Here is a 17,131-nt window from a genome sequence, read left to right as displayed (position 1 = left end):
GCCACCTTGTAATAAATCATTAAGATAAAATTTTCCCGTTCACCACCTTTTATCGAAAACCCAATATCAATGCCATTTATGAGGGTTTACGACTGTCAATTGAACAACCTTATCTATCTCTCTGCTCTTTCTGGTTTATCACTTTATTGCTTTTAGCCCTTCAATATTTTGAAAGTAGCACTTTAATATTGTGGACAGAATTTGTGGAAGATTGTCCACATCACAATAGTTTGTAATTCCATGTGCTCTTATATACGTATCTGAGTCGTCCTTTTTTATTTGGAGATGTCAAAGTACATATATTGACGTTATTTCATAATATTAACTAATACTTACTCTGACAGGTTTTATATATAACTAATTAACTTAAAATTTTGATGTAATGTCTTCTCCATAAAAGTTTTAAGATATTTTCTTTAACACCCTGAGGCTCAACATTGCTATAGCGAAACAAATCAAGTCGCAAATGCACTAGCTAAATGGAGTATTAATTACCAGTTATGACCACATTCAAATGATTTCTATAAGGTATAAACAGGGAGGAATATTTTTTGTGTAAGAAGATCAATGAGGATCACGACAAATTGCAAGAAGAAGAAGTTTTTTTTTTTTTTGTCTTTTAACACATTGGACCCTTTCATCTTGTATTTTATGTTATTTTATGTACAGTTTGTATAGTTATGCTTTATAGTTGTGCTTTATTCAGGGATTCTTATCCCTTCTATGCTTTTGTAATTAAGGTAAGGAGAAGATCGCGCCACTAATACTATACAACGAAAAATAATAATAAAAAACAAGAAGATATTTTCTTTCACTGTTACTCAATTAAATCAACCAGGATAATAAATATCTTATATAAATTACATGGCCATTCAAGTTGGGTCATAGAAAGGATGGGACACAGAGAGTCGTTTAGTGTGTATATATATATATATATATATATATATATATATATATATATATATATATATATATATATATATATATATATATATATATATAATATAAAAACTAAAAAAAGAAATGTTTTCTTTCCCTACATCGATGCTATTGTAATTGAGGTCCTAAGGATATAGGGTCTCCCCTGAGAAATTTTATTTTGTGTGAGACATTTAACGTCATATATGAGTGAGGCTAGCTATTGTTTGACACCTGGGATCGTGGACCCAACTTCAACCACTAATTTTCCTCCCTCATACTCACCATCACTCTCTCCCTCACATCCCGGTTCATCTCCTCATTTTTCTTAATAAATCTTTCCACTTCATCCTCTTGTCTACTTTTATGTGAAGTAATTTGGTAAACGAAATTAACATTTGCTTCCTATTCACACAGCTTTCTTAATTTCTAAAGTTTAGTTTAATTTGACAATCAAACTTCTTTTGGATCGGGCGGCGTAGGGGATAGTCAAGAAGAAGAGTAGAAATTGAGAAAGGAAAAAGAAAATAAAACAAAATTGGCCGAATTATCTAGTTAAGTGCAATCCCAAAGAAAGAAAGAAAAAAATAGCATTTTCGTAATTGTGCTTTGACAAATTACTTTTAGAAGGATGCATCAAAAAGTCTGTAAGTGTTCAGATTAGATGAACGTGTCAAAATAATTTCACAATTCAAATACTCCCTCCTCCGTTCACTTTTAGTTGTTCACTATACAACAATAACAACTCAGTTGAAATCCAACGCGGTAAGAATGCAGGGAGGGTAGAGTGTACATTTCAAGAAACCTTACTCTGCCAAGGTGTAGGACATTCCGTTTCCGAAATACGCCTCGAATAAAATAAAAAAAGAGGTCGAGATAAGGCCAAGAAATTCAAAGCGATATGAAAATGAAAATAACGAAAGCTACTAAGCCATGATGAAGCAGTTTGCAAAAGGGGCAGTAACTATCACAGATAAAATAAGATAATTAAAGTACAGGAAATAACAGATAGTAGGGGAAATCAAAGCACAAGAACAAATAAATTTTCAATTTTACTTGTCCACTTTAGTATACCAAGGAAAGACAAACTTTTCTTTCTTGTTTTACCCTTAACATTAATTACTCATTTTCAAATCATTCATTAAGTTCAATGAGACTATACACCAATTATATGGGTATTATAGTAAAATACATAGTCCATTTATTAATTCTTAACGGGTGTTTGCAAAATCAGAGTGGACAAATAAAAGTGAACGGAGGGAGTATATCTTTCTTCTATTTTTTCGAATTAGACTATTTCCTCACTTTGGCATTTGCTCATGATTACAGCTAATTAAAATTCTGGTTGCGCTTGGTTAAGATTCATCCTTTTGTGGTCTAGGTTTTAGGTTTCTGAGAAGTGATTAATGAAATAATCGATTGAAATCCATTTTTTCGGTACAAGATTAATTGGAAGGAAATTGTGAAAGCAAAATTAGGATTTATCAATAATAATAAGTGGAGGGTAGAGAAAGTAGAGAAGAAGAACGAGGTGTAGAGAGTGGGGTACTGAACCAAAATGCCCTAAAAAAAAACAATTTCGACCAAAATACCCCAACAAAAAAAAATGTTACGAAAATGCCTTTAGCGCAGTAAAGAGTTAATGGATACGGCTCCGTTAACTCCTATAAACGCAATATAATTTAATGCGCTATGTTGTTTTTTTTTTTAATTTCCCCGCTCTTTGGTTAACCCTTCTTTCGTTACACTTTTTAACGTAATTTGACCATAGATTAATCATGTTTCGGGACCCCGAAATTTCAATATTTTATATAGAACCCTACTTATTTTTGTGCGTTTAATTAGGTAGGATCAACACATCAAGGATACACAAAAGTTCGGATGACCGTTTTAAAGGTTGAAAAGTGCTCGAACGCCATTTTCGTTCAAGGATCGGTGACATTAGCTTGAAGTTCTTTACGAATACTTAAATTTGTTCATTAATAATTAATCAAAAGTTAGTCAAAATGGCGGCGTTCATGCAAATGCAAAAAAAAAAAAAACTTAATTAAATTGCATCATTCATAACCTTGAGTAGATGAAAATACTTAACACACTAATTCATTCATTAATAAGAAACCCATGATATGTTAAAAATACAACCACAACATTCTTGAAAAAACTTAATACTTAATTTAATACCTAAGAGCATAACGATATATTAAACTTAAAACTAAAATCACAACATTCTTAATCATCATCGTAGCATGTCCTCAATATCGTCCTCGGAAAAATATCAAGGGTTTCTTAAGACACATCTTTTTCGGCAGCTAGTTCTCTACCTATTGATGATGCTTGTTCTTCGCCAACTTTAGCATGTAAAATCTACATCGTCTCTGCCGCATTCCGTTGTTTTCTTTTCTAATCATTTGCACGGCAAGCTCGAAGTTTCGCACCTACTGAGGCATGGTTAAGGAGTACCTCGTTGGTATTGGAGCGTTGAGATTTTCCAAGTCACGAACAAGACGTTCGATTCGCAAGCCGACGTGACCATTCTCGCGTAAACCGCAATAATATTCCCGCGGATCCGAATATTTCACACTGCGAAATCATCATTACGTTCTATAAGAAGGTGGGATTTAAACTTATCTAGTTTGAAATCACTAGTATCGCTCGAAAAACTGTCATGATTTGAACTCTCATCGTCACTGCTATTTGGTTCTTTTGGAAGGAGTAAAGACCAAGCTGAGTTTCTACTACTCGACATTGAATATGGTGTAGTCTAATAACAAAGAAAGGGCTACTTATATAGTTGCAAACCCCCAAGTACCCTGGGGGAGGGGGGGGGGAAGGGTCTTTATGACCCTACCTACTTACCTTATTGTAAGAAAAATGTTAGTCTTCATCGGACATTTCACAGTCAAATCCCACTTGGATCTAAATCTTGTGCTACCATATATACCATATTCTACCCTATGGTAACGTATTTGCATCCGATTGTTCTCTTCGCGAAAAACGATTAAGAGCCAAATTAAACTCTTGTGAGTTCCGCGAGGCATTGACATAGCACGTTTTTTGGGGCGTTTAAGCCTGACGCTAACTTGTGCTCCAAGTCTTTGCGACCTCTCCTAACACGCCAATCCCACTCCTCTCGTCATTTTATTATTGTATTCTCGATTGAATCTATCGTTAGGGTTATTTGAGTAATGAAAATCATCATCATCTAGTTCCTGTGTCCTACCCATCGCTTCAAATATGTTTGCTGGAGTGAATGATATAACATGGTTAATATCTCTAAATTGATCAAAAAATGACATAGTAGCTCAATTTTGTGTGAAATGTTGTGTGGTTGGTAACAACTATTCGTCAAATTACGTTATATAAAGTTTGATTCGAATCATGACGTTTTTCTGTTTGATAGGTGAGGTGACAATGGAGGAGCCGATAGTAAGAGTAAAATTATGCGTTATATGGCATAACGCAAGAATTTACACCTTTATAGCGTCATAGCGCATTATTTTATCAAGCGCTATACCGTCATAACGCATTATTTTACCGCGCTATATCGTTGAAAAGTTGCATAACGCTGTAAAATAATGCGTTATATCACCTCCACACTTATTTGATTAGACGTAACACTGTAATTGCATGCATGCGTTGGTTGGTTATAAATACCGAGTTCGCATAAAGCAAAAAAAGTAAAAAATTCAAAGTTTCATCTAGTTTTTGCGTTTTGTATTCCTCCTAAATTATTCAAAGTATGGCGTATGTTCCAAGAATTAAAGTTTCTTTTATTTCGGGACGGACAAATTATATTCGAGGAAAATAATTTGCGCTATGATTCTTCCCCAAAATACCATGTTAAGTTTCCACTTGACTTAAAATTCTCAAAACTACTCCAAGCCTTGTATAATAGATTACAAATTAGTAGAAGTGATTTTGATCTAAATATAATTGGAAAATATCCAACGTCATTTACGCCGCAAGGTGTAACTAGTTATGGTCAAGTGGTACATTCAAGACGATGAATCGTTGATCGATTTTTTGAAGGCGCCTTATGATTATAGAAATGCATAACTTTAAACGTCCTTGAAATGTATATAGAGAAGTCCCCATTAATCGACTTGAATTCATGGGTAGGCTCCTCAAAGCCCCGTCTATAATTCAGCCGAAGTCACTCAAGCGAACCTACTTATCAACACAATTACCCCGACACGAGTACCTATCAAAGCATTTTGACTAGCCAAATGCCTCTCGATAGTTTAAGTCATCAATTTGACGGGTAGTAGTAATTATTATTATTATTATTATTAGTAAATATTCATTCTTTTTAGTATTATTATTATTATTATTATTATTATTATTATTATTATTATTAGTAGTATTATTATTAGTAGTAGTAGTAGTAGTATTATTATTATTATTATTATTATTATTATTATTATTATTATATTATTATTGTTGTTATTATTATTATTATTATTATTATTATTATTATTATTATTATTATTATTATTATTATTATTATTATTATTATTATTATTATTATTATTATTATTATTATTATTATTATTATTAGTTATTGTTATTATTATTATTATTATTATTATTATTATTATTATTATTATTATTATTATTATTATTATTATTATTATTATTATTATTAGTAGTAGTATTGTTATTATTATTATTATTATTATTAGTATTGTTATTGTTGTTATTATTATTATTATTATTATTATTATTATTATTATTATTATTATAATAAGTGATTACAAATTGTTATTATTATTATTATTATTGTTATTGTTGTTATTATTATTATTATTATTAGTAGTAGTAGTATTGTTATTATTATTATTATTATTATTATTAGTATTGTTATTGTTGTTATTATTATTATTATTATTATTATTAGTAGTAGTATTATTATTATTATTATTATTTGTTATTATTATTATTATTATTATTATTATTATTATTATTATTATTATTATTATTATTATTTTTATTATTATTATTATTATTATTATTATTATTATTATTATTATTATTATTATTATTATTATTATTATTATTATTATTATTATTATTATGTGTAATGGCACTTGAATGCTACTAATGACGTTGATTATATTATTTAGGGGTTATACACACATATGGATCATATCGACGGTCTCCTCAATCGGGATGGATGAATCGAAGTTGAACATCCTCGGTATTGTATCCAACAACTCAAAGCGATGGTCCTTCCTCAAGTTTATTATTATTATTATTGATTACTATCTATTGTTACGTCTATTTTTTTTAACATCAATAGTGTTATTTGATGTGTAGTAGTTAAAACACCCTAATTTCTTGTGCGGGGAGAAGATGGTGGTTGCACCAAATTATAGGCAAAGGCGTGCTATGGATGGTCCGGATTATCCGAATTATATAGTGACATCACCCACGATAGTGAAATACCTAATGCGGAGGAAAGTGACGATGAGCAAAGTGACGATGAGATTGAGGTTGGAACTAATCGTCAATGGTGGTTGCATCAAGTAGAAAGGCTGTTGCAAGACATGATGAACAGATCCGGCACACGAGGAGGAACTCCGAATTCACAAAGAACCATTTGAAAAGAATGACAGTCGACTCGGTTCGGCCGCAAAGCCAATTTCAACGCTAAAGAGTCGACCCCAGTGGCATTCCAATGAGATCCCATATCTTGATCATCTTCAAGATCGCCCAGATGCCTTTGTCTTTACTAGGGATGATGATCATATTCGGCAAAATTTGTGGAAAGAGCCAGTGGATCTGGTAAAACAAAAGGCTCATATTGAAAAAGGGATGATTTTCATCTCGAAAAAAACATTGCAAAGGGCTGTTAAGATTTATTGCATCCAGGGGATGAGGGAGTTTAAAGTTGACGATTCCACACGAAAACTTTGGCGATTGGTCTCTGGTAAGCGAAAGTATCAAGGTCGCGAATGGATGCTCCGTGGTAAGGAAACCGCCGAAAAGATGTGGACTATTTCAAAGTTCTACACAAAGCACACTTCGTGATATGGGTGACCTCCCGATGATCATTGCAATCTAGATACTAATTTGATTGCGCGTGTATTAGTTGGCGACATTAGAGAAAACCCAAGGTATCCCCCGCATAAGTTTCTTTTATTTTTTGTGTTAATATAATGTTCCTTGTTGTTATATCTTGATATTTCAAATTTTTTCAGTGTACCCTATTAAAGATCGTATTAGAGCCGTCTTGAAAGTATATAACAAAACCGTCACTACGAGGAAGGCGTATCTTGGGCGTAGACGTGCACATGAAATAGTCTACGCAATTGGGAGGCTCTTTCAAGACGTCGCGAGATACACGGCGGCTCTACAACACTTCAATCATGGTACTGTTGTTGAATGGAAGCTCAAATCGAAGCCCGGCGTGCCGTGCATATTTTCGATTTTGTATTTTGGGCCTTCAAACCATGCATTGATGGGTTTGCTCATTGTCGGCCCGTAATATCAATAGATGGAACACACGTGTACGGGAAGTATGACATAAAGGCGCTAATAGCAGCTGAATGATGCAAATGGAGCTATATTCCCTCTAGCTTTGCAATTGCGGCTAATGAGAGCATTAGTACGTGGGGTATGTTTTTGGACTACTTAAGGCAACACGTTATTAAGGATCGCATGGGAATATATGTGATATCGTATAGAAATGCTTTGCATATTGCACAATATGTTCAATTTGCGGTGAGGTGGCAACCACCCTTGTCTACCATCGTTATTGTTTAAGGCATTTAAAGGCAAACTTCCAAAAGGCATATCGAATCCCAACACTTTGCAATTGGATGTGGGCGGTACAACAGCAATCGTGAGAAGAAGTTTAACTCGCAAATGGACATTATTAGGCGGGCGAACGAGGAAGCCTTCCACCTGTTAAATGCAATTGATAAAGACAAATGGACATTACACAAGGATGAAGAAGGTAGACGATGGGGTATGCCGACAACAAACAACTCAGTCATTCAATGGCTTGTTGAAATCACGACGGACTACCCGTCACCGCAAATGGTGAGAATGACATTTAAGCAAAGTTGTGGAGCTGTCGTCAAGAGATCAAAAGAGGCCAAAGCACATGCAGCGTGCGTGTCTAAGATGGATGCCAAAACCGTTAAAACTATTCGAGTACCACAAATATAAGGCTCAAAAACATGATCGGATGGAGTACAACCTCACAGAGCGCATATTTGAACTCACAACAAGTGTGCACCAAGGTAAAGGAGGTAACGTTCACACAATTTGTGAGATTCCAAGAACGTGCACACGCGGCAAGTGGCAATCATATCACACGCCATGTTCTCACGCCTTCAAGTGTTTTATCACAATGGGAAAACGCCTCCTCTTACATGGGCCGAGAGTATACGGTTGAAAATTATGCAAAAACGTATCCGGAAGGTTCTATCCACTGCAGTGAGAATTATTGGCCACCAGATCCATTTTCAATGGTTGCAAATAAAGCATTTATCCGTAAATTCGAAAGAATGCATACTCACGTATTCATAATGAAACGGATGTTCCACCGGGAGAGATACACTCGAAAATGCTCATTTTGCAATTATGTTGGTCATGATAAGCGCAAGTGTCCCTTACGGATAGTGGTCAAACTACATCTCGCGGTGGAAGTACCTCTCGGGTGGAGGAAACTTTAGTGGTGGAAGTACCTCTAGTGGTGGTGGCACATCTCGCGGTGGTGGCGGAAGATCAACTCAAGAGCATTAATTGATGTATTAAATTAAGTATTAAGTTTTTTCAAGAATGTTGTGGTTGTATTTTTAACATATCATGGGTTTCTTATTAATGAATGAATTAGTGTGTTAAGTATTTTCATCTACTCAAGGTTATGAATGATGCAATTTAATTAAGTTTTTTTTTTTTTTTTTTTTGCATGAACGCTGCCATTTTGACTAACTTTTGATTAATTATTAATGAACAAATTTAAGTATTCGTAAAGAACTTCAAGCTAATGTCACCGATCCTTGAACGAAAATGGCGTTCGAGCACTTTTCAACCTCTAAAACGTTCATCCGAACTTTTGTGTATCCTTGATGTGTTGATCCTACCTAATTAAACGCACAAAAATAAGTAGGGTTCTATATAAAATATTGAAATTTCGGGTCCCGAAGCATGATTAATCTATGGTCAAAGTACGTTAAAAAGTGTAACGAAAGAAGGGTTAACCAAAAGAGTTAGGGAAATTAAAAAAAGAAACACTATAGCAAGCAAAGAAATTCCTCGCGCTATAGAGTTAACGGAGCCGTCTCTCGTTAACACTTTAGCGCAGTAATTTACTGCGCTAAAGGCATTTTCGTAACATTTTTTTTTTGGGGTATTTTGGTCGAAATTGTTTTTTTTTAGGGCATTTTGGTTCAGTACCCTAGAGAGTGATGGTGAGGGGTGGGGTCCACTGTTCCATCTGTCAGACAATAGATAGCCTCACTTAAGTATGACGTGGAATGTCTCACACAAGATAAAATTTCTCGTTGTCACTTTCGATGTCACAAATGACGCTGCTTTTTTATTATTTATTTGTTTAATGGTACTAGTCACAGAATGAGTGCTCCGGTCCTCGTCACGTCTTAAATTAAATTAAGAAAAGTTGAGCACTTCTCATGACGTGCATGGAAAATAAAATAGTACTAATAAGAATATTAAACCGTTATTGCCAAAAAAAAAATATTAAACAGTTAGAATGAAACATTCTTTTTTTTTTTTTTTTTTTCTAAGTGAAATTTCTCGTGAAAGACTGACCATTATTTTCACTTTTTTGGATTCAGAGAAGCTTCCATATATCTTAATGCAGTTATTTACGTTAATTATCCAGAGCTATTGGATCGGAACTTACATTATAGAGAATACGAGTTGAAGCAACAAAATAGAACATCTTTCAGAGTTCATTGAGAATATTAATGATTCTATTTTATTTTTATTTTTTGACCCCACGGGGTGTTTGGTATACATTTTGGTGTCACAACCTTTTGTGGTTATTAATGATTCACTAATTGATGTAGGGAAAGCAAATATTTCTTTTTACTTCTTTTTTAAGTTTATATTTCTTAAACTACTCTCTACGTCCCATCCTTTGGATGACCCGACTTGAATGGTCATGTAATTTAACATATTAACCTGACTGATTTAGTTGAGTGGCAATGAAAGAAAATATCTTTTTATATTATTTTTTTTTCGGGTAAAAATTATTTTACTCATCCAACTTTACTTTAAAAATCAAAGACCTCCCCCAACATTGAACAATCAACATTTTCATCCCCTTATTTCAACTTCCGTATATTGACCGGTAACTTTATATTATTTGATTGTCATCAAAGGGGTAAAAGGAAATTTCACTTATATTTTTAATTAATTAGTTAGTACACTAATTAATAATATATAAATTTTTCATAGTTTCCTCCGTTAATTAATTCTAACATTTTCTGCCGTCTTCAATTTTTCTCCATAACGTAAGTAGTTCTTCATATATTCAGAGAACCTTTCAAACCCAGTTAAACAATTGTTCTTTGAAAATATGAAGGTTACAAGGGTTTGAAAGGTTCTCCGAAATATGAAGAATCGCCTGCTATGGAGAAAATTGAAGACGCAGAAAAAGTAGAATTAGGTTGACGGAGGAACTGTAAAGTTTATATATTAATAATTAGGGTACTCAATAATTAATAAAAAAAATATAAGTGAAATTTCCTTTTACCCCTTTGATGATCGGTCAAATAATATAAAGTTACTGATCAATGGCCGAAGAAGTTGAGATAAGAGGACAAAAATATCGATTGTTCAATGTTGGGGAGGTCTTTAATTTTTAAAGTAAAATTGGAGGACTAAAATAATTTTTACCCTTATTTTTCACCATATGGTGGCCCCATGTTACAAAGGGAAGGTGGTCGCTGAAGAATAGTAAACCGACATTCAATTTTTAAGTAACTTTTCAGGAAAACGAATTTTTCCTTTGTAATCCAAAAAGTTTACATTTACGCAATTTCTATGTGACCAAAATAATTACTTCTTCCGTCTCATAATAAGTGTTATCTTAATTAAAAAATTTTGTTTCATAATAAGTGTCACCTTAGGATACCAATGCATATATTGACTAGTTTATTCCATCTTTGCCTTTGGACAAAAAATGAGAAGTTTCTTTATTCAAGGCTAAAAGTTAGATTCACAACGTCAAATTTTTAAGCCACGTTAAAATGAAAGTTTTGCCTATGAAAGATAGATTAGTAAAGAGACAAAAGAAGTAGTAGTACTCAAGTAATGATCATTTATTCCCAACGCCAAAAGATTAATTACTATGACGCCTAATTATCAAGTGAAAAATAATTTTTTTATATAAGGGTAATTTGGTAAACTCTACACTTCATCAACATTTTTTAATACGCGTATTTTTCATAAAGATATATTAAGGCATTTAACTATGAGACTACGTTATTTAATTGCAATGTCAAACATCGATCTTTGTGCATTATTTTTCACCATATGGTGGCCCCATATCACCAAAAAAGCTACAAAGTGAAGGGGGCAGTCGAAGAATAGTAAAACCGCCATTCAATTAGGTTAAGTAGCTTTTCCGGAAAACGAATATTTCCTTTGTAATCCAAAAAGTTTTCATTTACGCAATTTCTCTGTGACCAAAATAATTGACTACAGTATTTAATTGCAATGTCAAACATCGATCTTTATGTATGCATTTTGGCCAAATACTTCTTTACCAAGGAACACGTTTGGTAGACTATCTGACTTTCTTCAAATTTGTATAATGATGCATTTTGAAAGCAAACACTAAAAGGAATTGGAATTAGCTACAATTTTGTTGTTAAACCGACCTAAATTGCTCATATAAACACTAAACGCCTTCTCACAATAATCAAAAACATGAAAGATAATTTTCCTTTAATTTCCACAATAAATAGGTGAATGCTTGGTCAGCTTATAACGGCCGCCGTTCACATGATTTAGTTTCGTGTATATATATGTGCTATTGTCCCATAAATCATACAACATAAACTAGCAAATATTGTCCATTTGTCCTATTGGCCATGGCTTTTATGTGGGCAACACTGTTTTTGGCTCTAATTGTATTATTCATCTTCCATAAGTTACTAAATATCAAGAACAAGAAAAAACTTCCTCCTGGTCCAAAAGGGATTCCAATATTAGGACATCTCCATCTTTTAGGTGAAAATCCGACTCAAGATTTCCACAAATTATCCCTAAAACATGGTCCTATTATGTACCTGAAATTAGGACTAGTACCAACTTATGTTATATCTTCCCCTGAATCAGCTGAAAAAATCCTCAAAACATATGATCACGTCTTGCTAGTAGGCCTCATAATGAGACAGCTCAATACATCTCTTATGGCCAAAGAAATTTGATTTTCTCTAAGTATGGAGCTTACTAAGGCGTAACATGAGAAAATTGTGCACGGTCCACATGTTGAGTAGCCAGAAAATTAACCTCGTTTCGATCCACGAGGAGTGAAGAACTTGCGCTTATGATCAAATCGATCAAAGAAGTAGCTCGTGGTCATGGTCATGTTGCTGTTGATCTTAGTGCTCAAGTTTCGTCGTTGAGTGCCAACTTGAGTTGCTTAATGGTTTTTGGTAAAAAGTTCGTGGATGAGGATTTGGACAAGAGGGGTTTTAAATCTTTAGTTCAAGAAGTTACAAAGCTAGCTGCAACACCAAATCTTGGAGATGTTTTCCCTTTTCTTGGTGTTATTGACCTCCAAGGCCTTACTCGTCGAATGAAGGACACTGCTAAGGTGTTTGATGAATTTGTTGAGAAGATTATTGAAGAACATGCCCATGCTATGGACCAGAAGGGGGACTTTGTAGACACCATGATGGCCATCATGCAATCTGGCGAAGCAGAGTTTCAATTTGATCGTCGCCATGTCAAAGCTGTCCTGCTGGTATGTTCATTCTCAATCTGAAATTAAATACCTGCTCCATCCCAACTTACGCGATACTTTTCTTTAGTCTAAAAAAAGAATGACACATTTTTATATTTAATACTAGCAATTTAACTATAAGCTTCTCATTTTAAAACCTTAATGAGATGATTTATGTATCTTATTTTAAACAATAAATTTCGAAAATCTTCCGATCATTCTTAAACTTCGTGTTCAATCAAATACCTTTAAAAAAAATGGGACGCAGGGAGTAGTACTTACTACGTACTAGGCTAATTTTAGTCAACTACTCAACTTAACTCACTTAATGCCAATCAATCAACTACACATCACTTCGAAAATTAGAATGAGTACAAGGTAAATGAATATTGTATATATCTTTACTCTAAATGACTCAATATATCTAGATGATTCATCATAATTACATTATTATTATGCTGACCGTCAGCTTACTTCATCAACTCTGCTATTTTATCCGCACTTGGGAGAAACAGTGTTTTGCCAAGCTGACATATATGTAGAGTAATAACAAGCTTAATGGTAGTAATATTTTTCTTTTTTTAATTCAGGACATGCTTGTTGCATCAATAGATACATCTTCAAGTTCAATTGAGTGGATGCTCTCAGAGCTTCTCAAGAATCCTGATATGATGAATAAACTCCAAAAAGAGTTGGAAGAAGTAGTAGGCCTAAACAGAATGGTGGAAGAATCAGACTTGGAAAACTTAAAATACTTAAACATGGTATTCAAAGAGTCATTTAGGCTACATGCTGCAGCCCCATTACTACTTCATGAAGCAATGGAAGATTGTATGGTTGATGACTTTTACATTAAAAAAGGATCACAAGTCATTGTCAATGCATACACTGTTCATAGGGATCCTAATTATTGGCCCGAAGCTGATAAATTTATGCCAGACAGGTTTCTTGAAAGTAACGTAGACGTTCGCGGACGTGATTTTCAACTTTTACCGTTTGGCTCTGGTAGAAGGAGTTGCCTTGGGATGCAATTAGCGTTAATTATTGTTCGTCTTGTGGTGGCACAGTTAGTTCACTGCTTTAATTGGGAGCTCCCAAATGGCATGCAGCCTAAGGATTTAGACATGACTGAGCAATTTGGTATAGTGACTGGCAGAGCCAAACATTTGATGGCCATTCCTACTTATAGGCTACAACACAACTGATTTTGGGAAATGGATTCTGATACATCTAGTTGTAATAAAGTAACTTTACTGCTTTAATTTGATTGAGTACTTCTTTGTATGCACTTGTAATAGTACGGAAAAGACTAGAATAAATATGTTGATTGTTTTTTTTTTTTTAACTTCTAATAAATATATACAAACTTTTTGTTTCTAATCCATATTACCTTTTAATGTTTTTGGATACCCCTTAAGAAAGATATTTATTAGCCTTAATATTAAGTGTATTTGTTTTAAATTACCCTTAATTTCTCTCTTATAAATTTCATTAATTGATAATTGGAACAATACGAATAATTTCGGAAAAAGTTCTAAAACGGCAAATATTTTAGAACAAATTCAGCTTGCCAAAACGATTAACGTGAGACTGGTGGAAATACTTTTCTATTATAAATAATGGCGGAGGTATAATTTTTACCAAGAAAATTCATAGTCTACTATATAGATATAAAAAAAAAAATTGACCTTGTATATATTCGGGAAACCCCCTCCCACCCCTCTAACTCTGCCCATGATCATTACAGGACTTTTTCAGTATAAAATTTTCATTAATATACAAACTATTTTTGATGGCCTCATATCCAATATCGCATCTTTGGCTCCTATTGAGGTTGACAATGATGAATCATCACTGAGATTTGCTGAGCAACATTATAGTTCTCAGTTTGTTCCACTTGAATTCATTTGGTTTATAAAATTGCGACGCAAATAATTCTAATACAAAGACTAATGTTTGAACGGTTACACGACAAAAAATAGTAAGCTCAGCACTGAATTTTGGAGCAAAAAGAGCATAAAAATCAGCCATTAAATAATTCACAAGCTCGCATAGTAGATTTAAAATTGTGATACAACTAATAAATGGAAGCATGACGTTGCCTCCTAAAATTTCAGAAACGATGAGATGTGTGGTTTAAACTAGGAAATATATCATAAAGAATATGGTTTTCTTAGAGCTAAAGGTTTACCCATTCTACCCCACCAAGAAACTATTTAATTCTAACACTAAATAATTTCTCTTTGAAAGCGAATATGTTTCTCTGAAGCTAAGGTTCATTAAATCTCACACTTATCCCTGTATTAATGTGACGTCCACAACGGAGGGTGGACCGAAGAATTGACAAGCATCTAGGACAGTAAGTTTTTGAAGAAATGGGGCACATAATAGCTTCGACGAATTTCACACAGGAAAGAAAAAAAGCAAAAAGTTTTATAATACATATCACAAGTTCATGTGGTACGTGTGCTTTTGAGCTCAATAACGTGTAGCCCCAGGAAAAAAAAGCGCAGGTTTATCGGGCCTAAGTGGACAACACGTGTCATGGGCTTAGATTTTGAGAAATATGATATCAGTATGACGCTTCCTCAATACGGTGATAGGGCAAACTTCAGGACCCTAAGCCCGTAAAAGGGGGAGAGGATGAGGTGTATGTGACGCCCGTGACAGAGTGCGGGTCAAAGAGAAGGATTGACATATTTCTCGGTTGGCCAACTTATGAAGAATGGGTGCGGCACATTACATCTTAGACAAAACAAATCCTACGTCAGAATGGCAGAGAGGAAAGTGAAGAGTTTTATAAGACATAACACAAGTTCACATGATACATACGCTTTTGACCTTCATGATAGTGTAGCCTAAGGAAAATCCATGAAGTTGTGTGGGCCAAAGTGGACGATGCATGCCATGGGCTTGGGCTTTGATAATTAACATCTTTAACCAAGTAAAATATCTCTTCACAAACACTAGACCTCTTTAACCGGCTATTTTATTTAATTAATGGTAATGTAGTGAATACACCTCTAAGTTTCTAGCAGTAAGTGGATTCCTAAAAGGGTGTGCCCAAACTAAAAGCACTATATAAATTATATAATATGGTGTTAAATTCAAGACAAGGACGAAAATTTAAAGAGACAGAATAATGGCAGAATTCTTTCTACCTTTCATTCATCATAATGACCTCCTTATATACAAGTAAGGTTTCTCCTTGCCCTAGTCTAATAAGGCAATGCTATTCTAAAAGAACTAAAATCCTTTTTACCATTATTACAAATTCACCATAAATAACTATTACAATTATACTAGAATAGGGTTTCTACCGGCCTAAGGATTTTACTAATACGTCGATGTGTCCGGACCAACTGGTCCGGTCTCAAGACACCCCCCCCCCCCCCAAAGTTGGAACATGAGGGTCTCGAATGCCCAACTTGCCAAGTAAATACTGATGCTGCGATTTGTCCAAAGCTTTTGTAAACACATCGGCCAATTGCTCACTGGTAGACACATAACTGGGAAGTATGATTCCGGACTGCAGCGTGTCCTGGACATAGTGACAATCGACTTCAATATGTTTAGTCCGTTCATGAAACACCGAATTCCGCGCAATATAATGTCGCTTATCACAGACATTTTCACTTAGATTTATGTTCAACACCCAAACTATGCAAAATTCCCTTTAGCCATTTTAACTCACAGACCGTCATTGCCATTGATTGATATTCCGCCTTTGCTGACGAGCGAGAGACAATGTGCTGCTTCTTGGTCTTTCATGATACGGGTGAATTCCTGAGGGAGATAAACCAACCAGTAAGTGATTTTTGAGTCAACGGACATCCAACCCAGTCAGAATCACACCATCCGTACAGCTGGAGATCATAATCTCTTCTCATCACAATGCCTTATCTTGGGTTCTTCTTCAAGTAGCGCACCACTCGGAGTGGCACATTCTAGTGTGCTTCATTCGGTTGCTGCATGAATTGAGACAGAACATGCACGCAATATGACAACTCAAGTCTCATAAAACTGAGGTATATTAGTCTACCGACCAGACGTCGGTATGGTTTCGGATCTCCAAATAAGGCTCATTTGGCCAGCACTAAACCGTGATTCTGTTCCATAGGAGTATTGAGTGGTTTAGCTCCCAGCAAACCAGCCTCAGAGATTATGTTCAAGGCATATTTTTGTTGACAGAGAAATAGCCCTGTCGGTCCTCGTGCAACTTCAACTCCCAGAAAGTATTTTAAGGGGCCCAAATCCTTCATGTGAAAGCATGCACGTAGGTAG

The 17,131-nt window shown here is 34.5% G+C and overlaps 1 pseudogene; it reads left to right on the top strand.

The window, feature by feature from the left end:
• The first annotated feature begins 11,948 nt into the window (after positions 1–11,948).
• Positions 11,949–14,223, top strand: LOC132059439 (cytochrome P450 71AU50-like; annotated as a pseudogene).
• Positions 14,224–17,131: the final 2,908 nt, after the last annotated feature.

Source organism: Lycium ferocissimum, chromosome 6 (genome assembly GCF_029784015.1).
Source record: "Lycium ferocissimum isolate CSIRO_LF1 chromosome 6, AGI_CSIRO_Lferr_CH_V1, whole genome shotgun sequence".
Classification (NCBI taxonomy): domain Eukaryota; kingdom Viridiplantae; phylum Streptophyta; class Magnoliopsida; order Solanales; family Solanaceae; genus Lycium; species Lycium ferocissimum.
The sequence above is the reverse complement of the archived record's forward strand: the minus strand, read 5'-3'. Positions and strand labels throughout refer to the sequence as shown.